Source organism: Bombina bombina, chromosome 2, assembly GCF_027579735.1.
Source record: "Bombina bombina isolate aBomBom1 chromosome 2, aBomBom1.pri, whole genome shotgun sequence".
In the NCBI taxonomy this organism is placed as follows: domain Eukaryota; kingdom Metazoa; phylum Chordata; class Amphibia; order Anura; family Bombinatoridae; genus Bombina; species Bombina bombina.
Window position 1 is genome coordinate 867,028,244 of NC_069500.1, and position 6,969 is coordinate 867,035,212.

At 36.6% G+C, this 6,969-nt stretch overlaps 1 pseudogene; it reads right to left on the reverse strand.

The window, feature by feature from the left end:
- Window positions 1–6,529: 6,529 nt before the first annotated feature.
- LOC128651129 (uncharacterized) lies at window positions 6,530–6,648 on the reverse strand (annotated as a pseudogene).
- Window positions 6,649–6,969: the final 321 nt, after the last annotated feature.

Below are 6,969 nucleotides of genomic sequence, written 5' to 3' on the forward strand. Positions count from 1 at the left end.
ATCCCAATAACTGTCCCTGGTGGGTCACGGCCATGGATAATTCAGTGGGGTTCATTTTGGCCCGTTTGTAATGTCAGCCATAAAGGATCAGCCCAGGATTCAACCCAACTGCTAGCATGAAAAGTAAAACACACGCTAGCACACTGAGAAATATCCAGGACGTGACTCACTCAGGATTGATTAAAGCAAATGTCCCTTTAAGAAGATTAATAAACAAACTAAGTCAAATTCCTTTAAGCAGGTGTGATAAGCAAATGTCCCTTTAAGCAGGTTAGCAAACAAACAGAGAGGTAGTCCTTTTTGCAGGTTTGGATAAAGCAAGTGTCCCTTTAAGCAGGTTAGCAAACAAACAGAGAGGTATTCCTTTTAGTGGGTTTGGATAAAGCAAATGTCCCTTTAAGTAGGTTAGCAAACAAACAGAGTGATATTCCTTTTAGCAGGTTTGGATAAAGCAAATGTCCCTTTAAGCAGGTTAGCAAACAAACAGAGAGGTATTCCTTTTAGTAGGTTTGGATAAAGCAAATGTCCCTTTAAGTAGGTTAGCAAACAAACCAAGAGATATTCCTTTTAGCAGGTTTGGATAAAGCAAATGTCCCTTTAAGCAGGTTAGCAAACAAACAGAGAGGTATTCCTTTTAGCAGGTTTGGATAAAGCAAATGTCCCTTTAAGCAGGTTAGCAAACAAACAGAGAGGTATTCCTTTTAGCAGGTTTGGATAAAGCAAATGTCCCTTTAAGCAGGTTAGCAAACAGAGTGGAATTCCTTTTAGCAGTTTAGCAAACATACAGAGAGGTATTCAGGCAAAGGAAAGTCTGGCAGGGAGGGAAGAGACTTCTGTATATTACTCACTCAGGTCCGGTCTGGCATGAAGAGAGAGACAAACGGGCCCCGAGTAAGATCTCCCACCGAGATTTGAAGGCAGGGAGACTCTGACGTCAGGAGGAGTGCCAGATACCGCGTCATGTTGCTAGGCAGCGTGACGTGAGACAGAGGAGATCCGTGAGCCGCAGCGACACGGCAATGAGCGGATCTGATACATGACAACTGTAAATGATCTCAAGGTGGTGAACTTGTCAACTAAAATCTTGAATGAGACTTATTTGGAGGTACTCTCCAAGGCCCTAACTTTTTGCCCTACAAACAAGATTGATAAGTTCACCATCATGAAGGATCTTAACCTCTTTGCCCGAAAAGTTATTCTTAAAAAATTGTTTTTGCACAAACCAATATTAGAAAATTTTAATATGCAGGACAGACAGTCACTTGAAGATTTAGACTCTCTCTTTTAAGAAAGTGACTCCAGTGATACCCCTCAAATTCATTCTCATATTGGTTTTAGCCCATTAAAACCTAAATCTGGATATTTGCCAGCTCTATCTACTGTACCCAATGTTTCAAATTTTGTGAAACTAGTGGAAAAAGATTTGAAGGGACTAAAAACTGATTATTTAACAAGTGAAAATTAGCAAACAAACAGCGTCAAGCTTTGAAAGAGATTACCAATGACAGCTCTATAACATTAAAACCATCTGACAAAGGTGGGAAAGCCATGATTTTAAATACCACAGATTATATAAAGGAATGTCAGAGACAAGTCTCCTGTAAAACACAGTACAAAAGATTGTTAACAGATCCCGCCAATGAATATATGTTGGAACTCAATACTATTCTTATGGAGGCAAAATCTAATGGTATAATTAATAAAAATGAATGGAAATTTTTAAAAGTTAAATTCCCAAAAATTCCAACATTTTATGGTGTCTAGCCAGGGGGACTCCTGGAAAACATTTCTAAGAGTAATGTAGAAGCACCTGCTTTTCCCTTTTCAACTTCTACAGAATGTCTTGAAGCCAAAATAGTTCACGCACACACACTCACACTAAAAAACGGATCCCTTTTTTTTTTTTTTTTATTTGCTCTCCATCTCTGGCATGGGCCTCAAATGGGGGCTCTCGTTACTCACGGTCATCGACTTCTGTATGGAAAGCCTTTTAGACTTGCGTATCCCGCCGCTTACTCGCTCTCCATGAGGTCCTGCTTTACTGCAAACTCCAAAACCGTTGGCTTCCTTCGCTCCCCTCGGCCTGCCTCGTCCTTCGGCATGTGACATCACAGGGATTGCGCTGTGTTTGATAGTGGGAGTGGCGGCAGCTACAGGATTCGGGGTAAGTTAATGCCGGAGTGCTCACACTGCATATCCACAGGAAACGTTATACTCAAAGAAGAAAGAAGCACCTCCGGAAAGTTTAAAAGTTCTTTATTGAAGACAACAAGATTAAAATAGTAATAAATTCACCATCCAAAGGTCGGAAGGTTGGGAGGGGAATCCAGGACATACTGACACGTTTCGAGTAGTCAGCGGTAATCATAGTACTGTCCTTACGGCTGCATTGGCCTTTTAAACATATAAAATCATCATGATTGGTTAAAAACGTAACCTCTGATTAACCCTGTCAACCTTCGTTTTTTTTCTAACAGGTATCATACTCTATACACGGAATGAGTGTCTATGTGCTTGAACTGTGGCAAACTTAAAAAGAAGAAAAACAAATGAAAATAGCAATATATACAATTTTACACATATTTAACACTCCATTGTTAATGATACTTTGAACTTTAAATGTTGAATTATTTTCCCAAAAAAGCAACATTTGTTTTTATTTTATTAGCACTTATCAGAGATATATAGATGATTTAATATTTATCTGGGATGGGGGCCCAGCAGAGACTAGGGAATTTGTGGAGGGTCTGAATAATAATAAAGTAAGAATCAAATTCACATACGAATTTGGGTCAGAAAGCATCAACTACATGGATATGACCTTGAGAGGAAGCACAGAAGGTGGAGTAGATCTGGAGGTATATCGTAAGCTTATATCGGGCAAAACCCTACTGTACGCACATAGCTGTCACCCTAAAAGGGTATTTCATTCAGTTTTAAGAGGTCAGTTCATTAGACTTAAAATGAACTGCACAAACAAAGACAGCTACGTTAGGCATGCAGAGGAATTGTCTGCCAAATTACAAAAGAGAGGATATAGCTATAAAGATATTGAAAGAACCAGATCAGGGATTGATGCTAGGGACAGATCGGAATTTTTGCACTATAGCAAACCCAAAAAGAGTGGGGATTTCAAAGGAGTGATGTTTGTAACCTAATTCAGCAAACAATATCATCAGGTTTGTAATATTATCCATAAAAATATGTCAATGCTGAAAGCAGATGATGGGCTTGTTAATTACTTTATTATTTAGCACTGTGAGGGTTTGCAGTGTATATGTTAATACTCTGTGTAGGAGGTTGTTTTCTTTTGTTATATTTCGTGCAGGCGTGTTTTTTTTTTTATATTTGATGCGGGCGGTTAGTTTTTGCTTTTGTAATGTTCCGTTTGCCTTCGCTGCATCCCGGTGGATTCCGAAAATGGCAAGGTAGTGAAATTCGCTTCATCCAGGTGAATTCTTTTGTCCTCGTGCTGCCAACATTCCATTGAGAATAAGTGCGCAACTGCTGATGGCGATGGACATTACAAACGCAATTATAGTATAGATTTGAACAGCATTTAAAGTTCATTGGTACTGACTCATGATCATCATTGCTAATCATTTGATAGGCCAAAAGTGACATAACAAGAGGTTGTGTCTGAGTGTCAGACCTGAGACAATTAATGGTCGTGTAGCAATATAGAGGAATGTTCTACATTATTAAATAAATAAATATGAATTTTTGTATGGCCAAAAAATTACATCCATGTTCTACATATGAATTAATGTTTTCATAAGTTAAATTATGATTATCGTAATGAATAAAAAAAAATTCCTTAGAGTTCTTTTTGAGACCTAAACTGATACTTTATATCTCCTGTTAAGTGCTAATAAGATCAAAACAAATGTTGCTTTGCTTTGGGAAAATAGTTCAAAATTTAAAATTCAACGTATCGTTAACAAGGGAGTGTTAAATATATGTAAAAATGTATTTATTGCTATTTTCATTTGTTTTTCTTCTTTTTTAATTTGCCACAGTTCAAGAACATAGACGCTCAGTCTTCAGTTCCAGGGTCGCCAGGGTTCAGTTCCAGGATCGCCGGTCTTCAGTTCTAGGGTCGCCGCTCTTCAGCTCCGTGTTCATCAGTCTTCAGCTCCGCCCTCCGCTCCATGCCGGATTGTTCCTGTTATTTTCTGTAATGTTAGCCTTTTTTATTTTTTGTAAACATTTTTTTTTTTTTTTTGTAACTTTAGAATTTATTAGTTTAGGTAATTTGAGTTAATTTAAGGGGGTGTTAGGTTAGGGTACTTAGTTATTGAAATAGTTATTTACTTTGTGGGTTTTGGCGGTTTTAAGGGGTTAATACGTTAATTAGGTTTATTGCGATGTGGGAGTTTTGCGGTTTAGGGGTTAATAGGGTAAATAGGTTTATTGCGATGTAGGGCTTTTGCGGTTTAGGGGTTATTAGGATAATTAGCTTTATTGCGATGTGGGGGTTTTGTGGTTTAGAGGTTAATAGGGTAATTAGGTGTATTCCGATGTGGGTGGTTGACGGTTAAGTGATTAAGGGGTTAATTACTTTATTATTTAGCAATGTGAGGGTTTGCAGTGTATGTGTTAATACTCTGTGTAGGAGGTTGTTTATCTTTTGTTATATTCCGTGCAGGCGCGTTTTTTTTTTTTATATTTGATGCGCGTGGTTAGTTTTTGTTTTAATACTTGATGCGGGCGGTTAGTTTTTGCTTTTGTAATGTTCCGTTTGCCTTCGATGCATCCACCGGGATGCAGCTTACGCTGCATCCCGGTGGATTCTGAAAATGGCAGGGTAGTGAAATTCGCTTCATCCAGGTGAATTCTTTTGTCCTCGTGCTGCCAGCATTCCATTGAGAATAAGTGCGCAACTGCTGATGGCGATGGACATTACAAACGCAATTATAGTATAGATTTGAACAGCATTTAAAGTTCATTGGTACTGACTTTCATGATCATCATTGCTAATCATTTGATAGGCCAAAAGTGACATAAAAATACCTGTTACACTATGCAAGCGTAACTCTAGGGGGCGCTAGAAGAAATATATAAAACAATCTATAGGATAATACTGAAGTATAGTAAAAACAATAAACACTATAAAAATAATATAAAATGATCAGATAATAATGTATAAAGACAAAATAATAATGACAATTACAGAAAAAATGAGACATGGACTCTCATCAAATGTGATGTGATGAGATCAATATAAACAGAAAATGCAGCTTAAAACAATATATAACAAATAAATAGTATTAAGTCTTTAATAAGTTCTTATCTGTATATGATATTGATGCTCAGACAGTCCCAAGATTAGGAGGGCACTTCAGAGGTTTATTAGTCCTCCTGGGTAGCACATATATAAGATTCTCCCTTAGATCCAGAAGTCAGCTCCTTGTCACAAAACCAGTCTGGGTAAATACTCTCTCTGTGCAAAGAATATCACAAAGACAAGGGCGCCTCCTCGTGTGATACAGTTTGGACAAATGTAAAAAAATAGGTGAATACAGATTTTATACTCACAAGTAAAGCAGCACTCTGTTGTGCTTATAGAGTCAGACTGGGAGTTCACAGTGTACCTGTTCACTGACCAAGGCAGTGCAACAAATCACTCCAGGGTAGATTTCAATCAAGCTCAGGCTCTCAGCGAAGAGTTAAAATACCATAGTTTAATGGTGCAGTAAAATACAATATAAAATGTCACAAATGTGACCGTAACAATGGATAAACAAGCAACTAGTTTCTCAGATCTCTGTCTGTTTCCACAGGCTTCTATCCAAAGACTGAGAGCTTCTATCCAAAGACTGAGAGTGAAACATAACCACACCTATTCAGGTGTGGAAGTGAACCTGCCTCATCAGGTGTGTGAGTGCACACCTGTTTCAATCAGACCATAGTTAGAATACAATGATTAAAACCATTTCCAAATAATTCACATTATACTAAAAAACAAACAAGTACTGTACAAATTGGTTAATAAAGGATGTAAAAAACAACAACAACCATAGCCAAACATTATCTTATGGTGGATATCATGTCAGCATCATATGTTATAGGATATTATTATGGTATTCTAAAATAGTAACATTAAAAAAATTGTTCCCCACCCTTTTTTTTTTTTTTTTTTAAATAAATAAAAAATAAATAAAAATTATATATACACACATACATATATAAAAAATACATGATATTCTAATTCTTGGTGTTCATACCAAATGTCTTAGTATGTTGTCAGTTAGTCTAAATAAGTTAAAGTTTTATTAAAGCACCTATTGATGTTAACAGCCTTTGGTCAAATATGTATAAGCAAGATTTTCTATAGGAAATAGCCCTTTATATTATGCAGGCCTTATTGAAACTATATATATACATATATATATATATATATATATATATATATATCCACAAATATACACACATACGCGTGCGCGTGTATGTACACATACATCCATATCTACATCCATACCCATATATATATATATATATATACACACACACATACACACATATTTTAAGTCTAATGCACCTGGTGTTCCCAGGCAGTCTCCCATCCAGGTACTGACCAGGCCTGGCCCTGCTTAGCTTCCAAGATCAAACGGGATCAGGCACATTCAGTGAAGTGTGGTAATATCTTAATCTAAGCGATATGAAATGTATGTATTAAGCAATAGATAAGTGTACTTAGTGAATATCTATTAACCTACTCTAATGTGTAAAAATGGGGTTGTAATACATTATGTTCAATATACAAAAATAAGATGGTATAGAAATACAGTAGTAACAATATTGTTTAATGTGTTGGAGATAATGTTGAGGTGTATATTGTGAGTGCAGACTTAACTAAAATGATACAATAAAAATAAAAATGTTCAGTGAACAGTGTATGTTTTCTAATGTGCAGCATATATATTCAGAAATCCATAATAGTATATGTGTATTACATGTATTAAACCG